This window comes from Takifugu rubripes, chromosome 8 (genome assembly GCF_901000725.2).
Source record: "Takifugu rubripes chromosome 8, fTakRub1.2, whole genome shotgun sequence".
Lineage (NCBI taxonomy): Eukaryota > Metazoa > Chordata > Actinopteri > Tetraodontiformes > Tetraodontidae > Takifugu > Takifugu rubripes.
The window spans coordinates 4,097,790-4,112,840 of NC_042292.1; the positions used below are offsets into that span (position 1 = coordinate 4,097,790).

Here is a 15,051-nt window from a genome sequence, read left to right on the forward strand (position 1 = left end):
GGTTCTGACCCAACAGCATCAGTGTGTGTCACATTGCTGCTTATAAAATACATTTCAAATTGCACTATGTTCCTTTGGATGCAGCAGGTAAGTTTGAGTATAATAAACCCAGTTTGGATTCTGGGGAATTTAGATTGGAAAAATTAAAAAAAAAAAAAAGTTTTTTTCCCATCTTGTCCAAGTTGTAATAGATTTTTTATAATACACAAAAAAAGACCAAAATGTATAGACTACATTATTTAAATCTGCAGTAGTTTGACTCTCATGAGGCATTAAATCGGCAACATCATTATTACATAAACCTATTCATTCATATATTATTTTATTTAAGAAACCATACATACCAAATACTAATTAAAATGGAAATAAGGTATTAATTCTCCCCTAAGCTCTTTGTAGGAGCTTCATAGCCCAGCCCCATGCAGAGCCATAATTTTGATCGAAAACCAGCATTTTTTATTTGAGAAGGTGGAAGAAGGGAAATTTAATAAAATGTACTACGATTTTAATGTGTTCCCTGTCCCCGGGGCTTCTGAAAGCCGGTCAGCATCGAGCCATCTTTCCCGTTTTGGATCATTACGCAACTTAAAGAGTAGAAGACTGATGATGCGTCAGCGGCGACCAGTCGCAAACGTGCTCTCCCTCACTGCAAACGCAGACTGTCTTTGTGTAAATGTTCCCCGTAAACTGCCATCACACTACTTTTACACTCCCAGGAAGAGCCTGTGTTTATCAGGTGCAGACTCTTCCCATAAACATCACAACTCCACTCCATGTGTCACGGTTAGCAAGGACTGTCCACCATTCACTTTTTGGCACTTAACGAATCATGTTTACAGGGAGGGATGCAATTTATAGGTTCCATCTGTGACTGTTTGACAAGGTGCCTACACGCTTTATTATATTTTACCCTCGCAGGGGGAGTACAGAACATGTTCACTACCACCGCCCCTCCTCCAGCTCCCATTTGAACCCGGCATATATGTCCATGAATGCTCATGGAAAACACAAACACCAGACTTGATAGGACATGTGAAGAGCTCCAGTCCTGCAAGGCTCCTGCATGGCGGTACATGGCAGCGGCTGAAGTAAAGACGTTGACCCACTTAAGCGCCGTTGTTGTGTGCAAATCTGTGAGAACGAGCACAAGCGTTCCAAAAGCATGAAGGCACACCTCAGCAGGGATAAAACAATCCCCTCGCTGCTAAACAAGTTGTCAGGAAACAACAAAAATAACTAATGTATTCACTGAAGGGGCTTTGTGAGGCTCCAGTGCTCACATTCTTCCTGGCATGACAGCCAAACCCAGCGATACCTGAGGCAGTGAAGGATTCGCACCCTTGCATAAGCGTCCGTGTGCCCCGTGGTGTCCACACTAGCATTGCTGGATTGCGTGCATGCGTCGATCCAGACCCGTCTGCCTCCGCTGCCTCTGAGCGAATGACACCTTCTGGTTCAGGCTTCCCATTGACATGCCCTCTGATTCTCTTGCTTTACCCCCCCCCCCCCCCCCCCCCCCCCCCCCCCCTTCCCGAGGTCTGGTGAACGTGTATACTGTGGTCAACAGCTTATATCCCATCCCTGCTGCTACCTCTTTAAGCACTATTGTGCATATTTTATTTTATAAGCTCAGACTGCAACACTGGGACTACAGTAAAAATTTGCTCAAACAAATGTTCTATCGTGTTTATTATTTCTCAGTAAAAAATTCTCGACATCTCTAATGCTGGATGTTCCCTGAAGATCAGTCTGAGAAGGTGTTTATTTTATCATTTTTTAATCCAATTCTGTTTCTAAAGGAGAAAAAAAAGTCCATCAATTTTTCCTCACTCGGCTGTACAGAAAACAAGCCTTAGGCGAGATGGAGTGCTGAACTGTGTCTGACCACATGACGCAAACTCGAATTCCAACTTCACTTTGTTATCAAATATTAACACCCCACCACATCCAAAAATAAAAATAAAAAAAAAGAATCAGTGCAACCAGTGCTGAGGACTGGCAACACAAAAAAAGGCTGTTAAGATTTATCTTGCATCGATAGACCTCAGTTCAGCTGTATATGTCACAGAAAGTGACTTTAAAAATATGAAATACCTTACAAAGTATTATTTAGAGACATCGACATACAAGTATTCGTGTCAAATTTCATACTGCATATTTTAAATAATGCTGTTTTCTTGGGTAATACATATAAAAAAATAATATGGAAGATGGTTTTTGCTTCATCAAATCAAATTTAAATTTTTAATTAGATCATGTCTGTTAAAATCAAAATTGTCTCGAGGCACTTTACAGGGCCTGACCCCCCCGACACCCCCCCCCCCCCCCCCCCACAAGCAATGGTGGCAAGGAAAAAGAGGAAGAAACCTTGAGCAGGACCAGGCACATATTGGGGCCACTCCTGACGATGGAGTGATAAGCTTTTATGATATTTATGATAAGCTTGCAATATAAGAGATGAGCAGGTCAGAGGTCAGGCAGCTATGTGGTCAGCAATACCTGATGGAGAAAAACAGAGGAGGTGGTAGAGAAGTACAAAAACTACACAAGAAAATGTAATATTGACATCATCACTGACCTGTGGGAAGGGAATGGGTAATAGAAGTTTATAATTACCTGTAATCACAGGCAAAATTTAAAATTTGATACATGGTTTTAAAAATTGACCTGTTTTGGTATGCATTATTAACTTCATCACTTTCTTCCCCTTTAATGCTTCCATGAAAGGTGCACACCATCAAGGATCACTAAATTGCAAGTAAATGACATCACATAAAAAGCAAATTCCTATTTGTGCTTGCAAAGCAAAATTATTTAGGAAAGAAAATACACAACCTCTCCTTCCAACCTTTTTTTTCCCCAAACACTTCAAATATACCTGCTCTGAAGGCTAGAAATTGTGGTTTCTGGAAAGAAGCAGGACGTCTCTGCAGCAATCAGTGCATGAAAGGAACAGTGAGGAGGCCAGATCTCAGCAAGAGGCCAAATCAAAACTATGTAAGTAAAGAGTTTTTCATTCTATTACACAAAAACGGTATTATTGATTTTATTGTGCTTTATGGTGAAACTTAAAGCACATGTTGTCCACATATGTGGACAACATTTTTCTCTAAAACTACATCATGTAAAAAGATGATGCTTAGTTTTTATACTTATTGGGTTCCAATAAGTCCAAATAGCAAAGAGAAATAAAAATTGCATATCAAAACAAGAGCGTGGGTCCTAAATTAAGGCTGACTGGGGCCATATTGAGCTACAAATTCTCACAAACACTGGCTTTTTTCTCAAGACAATACTAAATGTGACTGAAACCCCCACCGCTGATCAACAAGCCTAAACAGATGCAATTCTCAGAGAGCCAAGTCATAAATATCCCTGAGATATTGCAGTGCAGTTTGTCTGGGTATCGGAGAACTGTTTTCAAGATCCTGATGGAAGGATGAAGGTTTCACTTTAGGAGATTTGTCTGAAATCTACCCCTCCCAAATAAACAAACAGGTGTTTCACACTGACTTGAGGGAAGTAGCAATGTCTGCAGCTGTGCCTCATTCGGCACAATTCGTATAAAGCTGGTCAATCCCTCCGATGAAGAAATTGTGAATGCCTCCGGGGCTTGTCAAACTGCCTCAATATATTTCTCAATGAGCAATTACACCAGATGAAAGCTGATGGTTGATACGCCACACAGTGACAATGTGAAATTGCAGGTTCCTCTATTCTCATGTTTGCTGGTAACATCTCTCAGGAAGGCAAAGCCAATGCGCTGATGGATGGCTGAGTGTCTTATCTGATTACTTCTGCTGCCTTTATTTCCCCTTTGAGCCAAGAAAAACAGCGATAAAGCTACTCACCTGCTCTGAGCTGCACAATGGTTCAACAGTTATGTGCTGAGAAGTACCTTTTCCTGATTCATCATAAAGTCTCACAAGACTGTAGTTACATTTCTTTTTGTCCGCTAAGCTGGCAGTGAAAAGATGCAAGCTTGGTTTGCTTTAGACCCTTAGAATCTGACATATCTCCCCCTTATTTTGCTCTCTTGAGACCTGGCTTACACAGAGGTTTTACAGAGCAATGTTATCACTTTCAGTTGCTTTTCTCTGCTTATAATGCACATGTTTGAGGGCACAACTCCACCATGTGTTACATAACCAATTTCAAGTTGCGACAACAGTGGCATGAGAAGCAACTCCCAGCCACTAATAGGAACATGTGCGATAATCATAATGAGTTCTATGTCTGCCTTCTAAATCTTTTATTTACATTGAAATGCCTCAAGAGTCTGATTTGCCTCAGGAACGGCCTACGGTTTCTTCTGGTGACTCTTGCAGCAGCCTCATCAGAAGCCATTGTCTGCTGACTGGCTAATTATTAAACTACTCAGTTATCAAAGGCAGCAGCCAGTGGGGAGGACTGCAAATTGGGAGACTATGATCTGCAGACTTTCCAAATGTTCAGCGGCAAACAGAGAATCACAGTAAACGTAAGAGCAGGAAAGATTTATTTATTTTTTGCTTTTAAATGCACGAAATTGAACACAATCATAGCCGCTGAGCTGAAGGCACTTCAGATTGTGCAGGTCTTTCTCCAGCACCCAACTGAAGCTCAGAGCATAATTTTACTCACTGGAGAAATCAACCTCCACCCACTCCCACCCATTCAGCGAAAAAGTAGGTTCAGAATTTCATTTTCGCAGATGAAAGAAAGCTGAGGGTTTTTTCTGTCTAGGTTGCCCAGGATGAACCAAAACTACACATGCCAACTGAGAATTAATGACAGCTGCGCACAGAGAAAACTACCAAGTTAGGGGAAACTAACAAGAAACTCATAGAATAAGAGAAAACATAAAAATAACATAATTTTGCAAATATTTACTTACCCTTTACAGATGTATACACTGACATGCCTGTGATTCCACAAAGGGGGACTTTAAATGAGACGCTAAAAAGTCGACGTGACATTTTTCAGTTTGGTACTATTCTTGCTCTATCCCATGAGGTCACTTTGATGCCCAGTGTTCAAGGAAATGTGTATTGATCCTCCACTTAAAATACTGTGGAACTGCTACCTGCTTTTCTGTAAACTATTTTTAGTTTCCTTTATAATTGTTTTAATTTCATGCCTTTTCCTTTCACGAGTTTTATTCACCATTCGACATTTAGACGTGTTGTGATAGTTAAGTCTAAGTGCCTCTGCTGTTGTCAGTGCAAGTGAATGTCCTTCGAGCTAATAAAACTGTGACTGACAAATAAGCAGAAGTGAATTATGTACTTTGACTGTCTCAACCCCAGCTTCTTGAAGAACATTGTGTTTATCAAGAATTTTTGCAAGAGCTTTTAACTTTAAGCAGTCGAAACAAATAAAACTCAAACTACTGTGAGGGTCATGAGACAGTCCCACTTGCATTTATCGCGAGTATCAGACTAACACTATCCCAGCTGTTATTTTTTTACTTTGCCAAGTTGTTTTGCTTTTAAAGTGAAAAAAGTGAACACTTGCTGCGTTGATCATGAGACGCAGGGCTTCTGCTAAAATGGCACTTTATTCCATGCAAGAGGAAGGGGGGCAATCTCGGTTTATCTCTGCTTCTTTGACACTGGAGCTTTGTTCTTTTCACAGCGTGAACACAAACACGTGTATCATCCGGTATTCACTTACCGCTTGTCTCAACCACAGCATAGTCATCTGATTTACACTAAGATGTAAATAGGCTCAAGAATGTGAAGACATGCCGAGACAGCGCTTATGAAAAAACATTATGCCAGTTTTTAAGGGGGTTTTGATCTCAAAACTTTTTTTTTTGCAGTTACATTCTTCTTTAGGTGCATGTTTTCACAATAACCAGTTTATACCCACAGCTCGATCAAACAGGTCCTTGTGAGAACACAAACAGGAAAAGCATCCATGTGTAGTTAAAGGTAAGTTGGCCTGACATAATGAGCTCGTGTATGAGCACTGTAGCTGTGATCTGTAAGCAAATATATACTTTGAGGGGAAAAGCAGTTGGAGCAGGAGAAAAAAACTCTTTAAATATCTGCTTTTGCACCAGACAGGATTTCAACTCAGGTTTTCCATGTGGGAAGCCAGCTTTAACAGTCAGCAAAATGGTGAATGAATCCTTCCTGGCTGAGAGAGATATTAATGCATATAACACGTATTACAGCACACACTCCTGATACATTTCCTTCTTTCTTTTGTGTGCTTCCTCATCCACTCTGGCTATTAAAGCCCTGAGGGGGTTTAAATGTGACCTCTGGGGGCCAGAGTGTGCCCTTTTTACACCTGAAAATGCTAAGGCCACCCAGTGGCAGGTGACCAATTGTGATCCCTAGGTACAGACCACAGTTGGTGTTGCATCCACAAAACCTAATTTGGGGGGTTCTGTAAGAGAAGAAGTCTGGAATAAATCCATGGGTCCCCATTTACCACATTGTGCAGCCCTGTATAGAAACCACATCTGCCTGTATTCACCTGGATCCCTGCAGTGAAAAGTGAGATTATGAAAAATCCATATCAAGACGCCCCAAGGTACCAAGTCACAAGGGTAGACGATTGTTCCGAAAAACACACCTATATCAGCTTCATGTTCCGGATCACATTTCTTGTGTTAATAACAGGACCTGCAGGAGTCAAGCCAGTGAAGCAAGAATATTTGGAATCTATCAAGGACAAGGGGGTGAGTGGAGATTCTCAGGTGCGAAGGGACCACAGGGGATCTTAATATCCACAATGTGGTGACTGAGCCTGGAATTGCAAGAGAACCTCTTACGCAGAGCTCAAGTGCCCTACAGAGATGTAATATTACTTCTGTTTGAAGAGTTGTGTGTCATCCTCCATCATGTCTGCAATATATCAAATAAATGTCCTTTCTGCCTAATTGGTGCATCCCTCTTATTCATCTGTGGCCGATGGTAGTCTTCTGGGACCAAGCTGGGTTCGTTACAGACATATGTTCCGCAGAACAGATTGTGAGGTATAAAGTGCTCTGCGTGTGGCACCCACAAATGACAATTAGGGTTTGAAGGGTTTGGGAAATTGGGGAGAAATATGCAGCTACATGTGACAGTAAGATTTGTCTAGGGTGAAAAAAAATGTATAAAAAAAGCCACAGTAATAAATATACAGCCCACTGTTTTCCTAAGATGACACCTCAAAGGATGATATGAAATGCAAATGTGTTAAATTGGCTGGTTTGTCCCAGGGGTTGATCTGTGGCTCCAACCATAAAACCTTCAAAACCCTTCTCTCAAGTCTTCTGTACACAGATGCAAGTCTTTGTCAGTGCCAGTGTGGACATCTGGGAGGAAGTAACAAACAAGCATAAAAAAGGAACAAACATGCGATAATCAAGAGATACCACTAAAATTGACACGGAAATGAGGGTAATTATTAACTCTATACTCTAACAATGGACAACCTGATTAAATTAACCATCCCCTTAAGGTTGTTAGCACTAAATTTCATTATGAATTTTTTAAATGGGCTAATCTTTTGAATTGTTCACTTTCTTGTCTGTTTTAAGAACTGAGTGAACAAATCTACTGACTCACTTTTCACCTTCAATTTTCCCCCAATAGAAGTTAATCCCACTGCATTTTTGTGTCCAGCAAAACCTCATTATTGTAGAAAAATTAGGAAATTTGACAGGATACTTTAAAAGTAGAAGAGAAACATCTTTTCATGATATTTGCACCATTGATTTCATAATAACAGAGTTTACAAATAAAACACATAAAATGTTTGTGTGACAATTGAGGATTTTTGGCTGTTTTCCTTCTGTCAGGGGTGGAGATGGTTTAGAGACAAAAGACAAAAGCTCAGAGAGTAATGAAACAGGCACCGCAAAGATGGTTGATTCAAGGCGGCATGTAAGCAGAGGAGAGGAGTAGGTGATCATGTAATCATCAATGGTAAGAACTGACCAATGAAAACAGTACATGCATCTTGCATATCCATTTGACTTTGTAACATGCTGATTTCTCTCTTTGCTTCAACGGTATCTTTAATATTGAGCATGGACTTTTCAAATGGGCACACTTAGCATCTAGCATCAGTTACATAATGGAAATTTGCAACTGCAGCCATCATCAATGGGGAAAGGCTCCTTCAGATTACTTTTTTTAACGTCTTGGTCATTATAAACCAGTGCAGTTTCCCCTTTGTTGGCCATGTTAAAACATTCAGCCCATGGCAACCGGACGATCTTGATGCTAAAGCGTATGCGACAATGAAGCACTGTGTTGATTAATAAGCCTTTACTGTGAACTATTATTTCCTCCTTGGATCCATTTTTAGTTTGGGCCCCATCCTGGAGCCAGTCAGGCTTGTGGTGCCTGTATCCAGATCAGCACGCTGAGAACGGAACATGGGTCCGATCTTCAGTGAATGAGTCTTACAGGCCTGGTGTGTTGTGGGTGAGTAAGGCAGGAGAAATGCAGCCTCTGAAATGATCGTTGGTTTAGTGGATGTAAACAAAATGTAATGCTGGTGTAAATGCAGTCATGTAAAATCTAATAATCAGAAGGAACGCTTAGTATCCAGGAAGTCAAAATTTGATTCCGGTGTTTTCCAGTTTCACCTCCGATCTTGCGTTAAATCTGGAACATTCCTACGACATCCACTCACTTGTGACAGCTGCGACTGGAGAGACTTAACTGGATGCACTAATTACTCCATAAGTCAATTTAAAGACTTTCTGTAATTAATGAAGTGAAATGAGGGGTTTTACGAAACACACACATACACACATAATGTGTGTCAGCTGTAGGAAACTTAGTGGATGAAAAATGGAACTGTCAAGGACAAGTGACTTTACAATTGTAATTATCGAATAAAACCAGTTTGTGCCACAGTATGCTTGTGTGTTGGCAGATGAGGTGGTAAAATTAAAAAATTTCCTTTCATGGGTCCTGAGAATGAGGAAAAGAATAATGAAGGTCAGGGGTGGAAATAGTTTTAACTAAAATGCTCCCTCCAGCCACAACACGTGGGCTGCGTTTAGCGATTTGTTTGGCCATTGTTTTCTGTCATTCTGTGATGGCTGAGCATCCCTTCAGCAAGGCAATGGCATAATGTTGTGAATAAACATGCACGAGCCATCTTTAATTGGACAAAAATAATGGCTGTGGCAGCAAAACTATCCAAATTTAATTACTGCTGTTGTTAGAGCAACAAATGGCACAAAGTTGCCCTCATCAGCCTTTATCACAGACAGTCACAGAGTATTAGCAGGAAGACCCTCCCGTCTTTCCTCGCTGAGTTAACGGTTCGAGGCAACATTTTTTCGAGTGACAAATTAGCCCGGAGTATCTCCTTAGTGATGTGATAAGGTACTTTCAGCTTAAAAAAAAAGAAAAATGTTGCCTGGACTTTCAGGAAGGAAATGCTAATCGGTGGGTGTATAGATCAGTGTGAGTTTATAAACGCAGAGTATAGATTTGCCGAGAATGAAATCGAAGATGAACAAATTAATCACAGAAATTCCCTAACCCTAACCGTCTTTAGGTTGGCAACTCAGCCTGCGACAAACTCAAGTGTATCCAGCAACAAACTGGGAAATCTATGACAATCTAGAAGCCCAGCAACAACGGTAACACACTAAAATTTCTCAGCAAGTAATTCAAAATGATAAGTTTATTCTTACTTTTCTAGACTAGAACATTCTTCTTACATGATGAAACTAAAATATGCTGACACAAGATTCTTCTCCAGATCCACCCCGGCTAACTTTTGATGAATAGTAATGTTAAAGTGACTAAAGAATTTATCAACGGTTGTCCCATTAATATAAGAGCTGAATTAGGATAGATGAGTCTTCACATCATGGTAGACAGTAGAGGGAGGGTTTTTTGCAACATCAGTGTGTGCTAAAGCAAGGTCACATGACAAAACATTAATATCAACGTGATTAAAAGGAAGTGATGGCATTAACGAAAACGAGTGTCAGCCAACGACACAAGCTAAACACATCTTGTATGTTTCTAAATCATCGTGAATTATAATCGTGAGTAATATAAATGTTTAAAGGACTTTCTATTCTCTTTATTTTTACCTTCCCAAGACTAAGTCATATTCGATAAATGGAATGCTCATGTGCACATTTTGGAATTCTTCCTCTACCTTCTGTCTTTCTGGAGGAGCCTTTGTTATTAATGTCACATAAAACACTGATTTGGAATTTTTGTATTCTTTGGCTATTTAGGAGCAGTTTGGTTTCATTTTTTACTCTTTTGATCAGGTCATGCCTTGCAAAATTTTGTTTTATTGTGATGCACATCCAGTCTGTCTCAAATATCTGTAATCCCTGCTCTTTTACCGTCACGTTGGTCCATCGGTAATTTTTATCATCCCTTCCCTAATCATCTCATGCATATATTGTCTGTGTCTCCCCTTGTGCCAGTTTGTCCTGTTACATTTGCTCATGTGGACCATGCACCTTTGTGTCATTTATGTGAAGTTTTTGGACCTCAGATCAAATAATGGTTTCTAGTTTACCGCCTGTGAGTTAAGCTTTTGGGTCCTGAAGAACCGTTCTGAAGAAGGTCCCGTGTTACAGCAAAGTGGTGTCTTATTAAATGTAAATATATATTCAGCTGCCATATTGTCATTATTCTCAAAATTAGATTGTAATGTGTCCAAAAAGTTCAGCCGGGCTGATGTCATGAGGAAGCTTACAAACTAAAAGATGCTACCTGATGAACAAAGTGCCCATATAAAGTTAAAATAGGCATTGATATGTATAATGGGTGAATTAACACCATTTGTAAAGAGCACATGGATTGATGGGTTTGCTTTGAGTGGGTTATGTGTGCTATCACTTTTGCTAATAAAACACATGGCACCTGGTTGTCTGAGTGTAAAGAGTACTGCTGGCCAACAAACAAAATCCACTAGCTCAGCAGCTGGCAGCCTGACGAGCCATGCACAGGTTCTCAAACAAGAGCAGTGGCGGGTTCAGCCAGATTGGAGACTTCACTTCAAGCTGAAAACATTGTCGCCTCTGCAGGACAAAGCTCCAAATCCCTTCTCTGTGTGGTGGCCGTGTGAGACTTCCACAAGGTAGTAATTTTCAGTGATAATGGGTTGATTTACTGACGCGGTAGCGGTCCACTGTGGATAAGGTGCTGGCTGTTTTAGCAGCATGGAGGGAGTATTATCCTGTCTTGCAGTTGCTGTTGAAAACTTTAATTTTGGGGACCATATGGAGATTTTTACCCCATGTGTTGTGTGTAATCACCCTAAATTGAATGGCAAAAATACATATACCAGGAGGTGGACCACTAATAATCACTGATATAATGCAGGTGGCCAAATAGGTTGTTGTCATGAAAATGTTTTGTTCATTAGATTGCTGAGTGAATGCAACCTTGAAACTATTTTCAAATGTACTTCTAAGTTATGAAAAATTGCCAGTCAAAATGCACTGAAGTCTATAGAGTTCAAAGTAGTGGATAAAATCACTTCAATCCTGTTATTTTACTCAGCCTCAACACTTGGAAATTGATTCATAAAGTGTTATGTTATGAGATTTCTCTTTTTCATTTCCCTCCAATTGCGAAGAGCCCAGAGATTACACGCTGTAGAAATGACACTTTTAAATTAAGCATAAAGTTACTTTGAAATAATTTCATGTCATTATTGATTTTTCTGTGGCAAACACTGATTATTTAAGACAAAAGTGGGAACCATATTTAATATGAAAATTCAGAACAAAGGATTAGTCTTATGTTGATAGGCAAGTTGATAAATGCTCTTACAAGCTAAGACACGAGTTCTGTTAAGGATAATACATTGGATTTATTACACTCCAGAGAAGCTACATAAAATGAACAGTGAGACGTAATTTCTCTGCTGGTGCTTTAAGAAACAAGGGAACTTTTTTCATACATTTTGGTTTTGTGAGTCACTCTACTTTTTTGGAATTTTATTATCCATCATGTACTGCCTCATCAAAAAAAAAGGAAAATATTTTGGAACCTTTGACTACAACACACATTAGCTGTGACATTGTTTCAATATGCATCTACAATGTCAAAAGATTTATTTCCATTCATTGTTGCATTATTTATTTTTTTCATCTTATATTGATGATCGGAGAGTTGGAGCATTGTGGAAAGCCTTCTCCAGCACATCCCAAAGCTTCTCAATGGGCTTTTGAGGTCTGGACTCTGTGGTGGCCGATCCCTGTGTGAAAAGGAGGTCTCAAGCTCCCTGAAACACTCTTTTACAAATTGAGTCCAATGAAGTGTCAGCTTGGAATATACCTGTGACCTAAGGGAAGAAAAAAATCCATTGCGGGAATCACCTGGCCATTCACTATAACAAGGTATTTGGCCGACCTCGTTCTATGAGCACATAATGTTACTGAACCTGGACCAACTGCAGCCACCCCAGATCAGACCACTGCCCCCACAGGATGGTGCAGGAGGCGCTCGGCCTCTCTCCTGGACTAATCATCATTGCTCCAGAGTCCAATCTTTATGCTCCCTAGCAAACTGAAGCCTTGTTTCTGATTAGCCTCACTGATTAGTGGTTTTCTTAAGGCTACATAAATGTTCGACCTGATCCCTTGGGTGCCCTCCACATTGTGTGTTTGTGGAAAGGCTCTTACTTTACGTATTAAACACAACCGTGAGTTCTACTGCTCTTTTTTACGATTTGATTTCAAATATTTAAGGGATCACCAATCATGATTATTCATGACTTTTTTCAGAACTTATTTCTTCTCCAAATATGATGGTTCTCCACCATCTTTTCAGTTTTTAATAATGGTTTGGACAGTTCTTAACCGAGTACTTCTGTTTTCTGTCATACAAATTGGATTAGAAAATTGTGATACAAAATGTTTTATTTTTCTAATATTTTGTCCATGTTGTCAAGCTTTTTCTCTATTGTGTTTGATTTGATTTATTCAAATTTTTCCTAAGTGAGGAAACATGAAATCTGGTAGTTTCAAATTGTTTGTACGTGAAGGTTGTTTCATTAATAAATATGAAAAAATATGATCAGAACAAAAACTGGCTGAAGTTACCGTTATCTGGAAGGGTGTCATCATGTTGGTGATCACAATTACACATTCTTTCATTTCAAAAGCAAGTGAAGTGAAGAACAAATTGGTCTCTTGAACTGGCGGGCCCACTTACGAAGGTGCGGCTATGTCAGTTTTTTTGTTTGTTCGCTAAAATTACTTTTGCTCTTTTAATTGGTGCTTTCTTCTTTTTTTTTGCAAACATTTTTTCTGAAGAGAATGAGATTAAAACGAACCAACAAGCAGGGAAACAAACTGTGAAAATGCAATGACAATCTTGCCGATTGGGGAAAAACAAAAGTCTTTCTTTGTTGTTTGTCTTATCTCTGTTGTTATCTCTGTGTTCAGGGGGAAAAAGGTCAGACAAGAGACACTTTCCTGGCTGCTCGCGATGCCTTCACAAGCCTGTACTCACCATGGGTTTTCATATATGGTAATAATATAATAGTTTTGCTGGATGAATTTAATGCACTGACATTTGATGCTCCAGCCATATGGCTGCAAAACGATAATTGTTAAATGTAGGTTACATTGTAGGAAATCAAATAATCTGAATAAATGTTTGAGCACATCTCACCGCTGGTTTTGTAGTATATTTAACATTGTCGCTGATCTGTGCAAATTACATTGACACCTAGCAATCATTTTTCAAAGACCCCTGGTGTGTTGTCACTCCTTTTGCCAGTGTAACTCTCTTTAAACATTTATGCAATTAAAAAAAATTACTCAAATTTATTGTGAGACATAGATTGTGGAGACATAGATTGTAATATCAAAGTGCTTTTTGGTTGATTTTTTTGTTTGTTTTTTGAGTATGTGTTTTACCCGAGGGGCTGTTGTCTCTGCAGGATTCAGAAACTTCCCCTGCACCTCCTGCGACACAGTGATGAGTCAACAAAGTGTGTAGCAAATGATTTCACCGATGAACATGCTTATTTTTGCTATCTGTCTACTGCAGTTACGCAGATTACCTGGGTCAGGCTCAGGTAAACACAGACCTCTGTCTCAATTTCTGCCTCACACAGTTATTTGGCAAGAATGTTAGTTTGCTTGTTGGGGCTTGTTAATGGGAGCTTGTATAACAAATGTTTTTCTAGAGTGTATTATTTAATTTACTGCACACACACACTGTGTATTATAGCTGTCCAGCTAAGTCTTGCTGTTTAACTTTAATTGTTTTTTTGGGTTTGGCATAACTGGCAGAATGGCATTTATAGGGGGGGGAAATTATTGTCTCTTGCTCCGAAAATATATTAATAAATTCAGCTCTAATGCTCCCAACAAAACATCCCTTTATGTTCATTGGATTTTAATGCCTCTTGAATGCTTTGATTTACTTTCTTCCTTTTCATCTGAATATGACTGCTGGGAAATAATAATGTTTGGGATGGAAGGCTTCCCTCTGAACTCGGCTGCCTGTTTCATTTTGGCTGCATTACTTAGGGCTCTTAAACCCCGGGCATACTCAAGCACCCATCTGAGTCATTCAACCTTTGCTTTTCTCTCTTCTCCTCATTTCAGACCTCCATTCTTCCCTGCTCCCCTTTCTATAGTCAGACACAAGCTACTTTTTACCTCTTGAAATACAAGTGACACTTTCCATTCTGGAAAAAAAAAAAAAGTAACTTAACATTATAACGGAATTTTGGGAACACTGTAGCTCCTTTTGTCTTCTTCTGGCTGGCAAGTGGAGTCCTGCTGATGAGGCTTCTGTTGACAGGAGGCTAAGTGGTGAAAATATATCGGCTGTACATCAGAAAGGTCCATTCATTAATGTATTGTCTGCTATTTGATGGAGTAGGTTTTTTGTGCAGAAAAGCAAAACTATGGGAAATAGAATTTATCCAGTTAATGTTACCGGGACGGAATGGGAGGGGGCATATCAGCTTTGAGATCTACGGAGGTTCCCCACCCCCTTCACCCTCCATCATACAGAACGTTGCAGCAGGAATCTGGGAGAATGGTTCTGAATGAATCCCTGAAATTGGTCTGCATTAGTGTGCAGGCTAGCAAACCGCGCTGATGCG

The 15,051-nt window shown here is 39.8% G+C and overlaps 1 long non-coding RNA gene across 1 annotated transcript; it reads left to right on the plus strand.

The window, feature by feature from the left end:
• The first annotated feature begins 10,875 nt into the window (after positions 1-10,875).
• On the plus strand, positions 10,876-14,310 carry LOC105418686 (uncharacterized). The gene is made up of 3 exons (XR_965777.2): positions 10,876-11,055; positions 13,373-13,457; positions 13,873-14,310. It is a non-coding gene; the product is annotated as an uncharacterized lncRNA (long non-coding RNA).
• The last annotated feature ends 741 nt before the right edge of the window (positions 14,311-15,051 follow it).